This window comes from Haliaeetus leucocephalus, unplaced genomic scaffold (assembly GCF_000737465.1).
Source record: "Haliaeetus leucocephalus isolate CR32 unplaced genomic scaffold, Haliaeetus_leucocephalus-4.0 Scaffold656, whole genome shotgun sequence".
NCBI classification, from domain to species: Eukaryota; Metazoa; Chordata; class Aves; order Accipitriformes; family Accipitridae; genus Haliaeetus; species Haliaeetus leucocephalus.
Genome location: NW_010973092.1, coordinates 10505817 through 10506057, shown reverse-complemented (window position 1 = coordinate 10506057; position 241 = coordinate 10505817). Strand labels below are relative to the sequence as shown.

The 241-nt window shown below is 75.9% G+C and overlaps 1 protein-coding gene across 1 annotated transcript in view; it reads right to left on the bottom strand.

The window, feature by feature from the left end:
- The window catches only part of B4GALT7 (xylosylprotein beta 1,4-galactosyltransferase, polypeptide 7), a 2863-nt gene that overhangs the window by 2514 nt on the left and 108 nt on the right, over positions 1–241 (bottom strand). The gene's annotated exons all lie outside the window — the stretch shown is intronic.

The window sequence follows — 241 nt, the reverse complement described above, 5'->3', positions numbered from 1 at the left end:
GCCCCGCCGTTCCGCTCCGCTCCCTTCCGCTCGGCGGGGCGGGCCGGGGGCGGGACCGGGCCTGCGGGGACACACACGCCCCCACACACGCCCCGCCGGCCGGGGACTCCCCTCCTCCGGGCACCCCGAAACCTCCGGGACAGCCCCTGTTCCTTGGCGTGTGTGTCGTCGTCCCCCAGTTCCTCTGGGACCCTCCGGGGATCCCCCCACCCCCCCCGCTCCAAGGACAACCCACCACCAA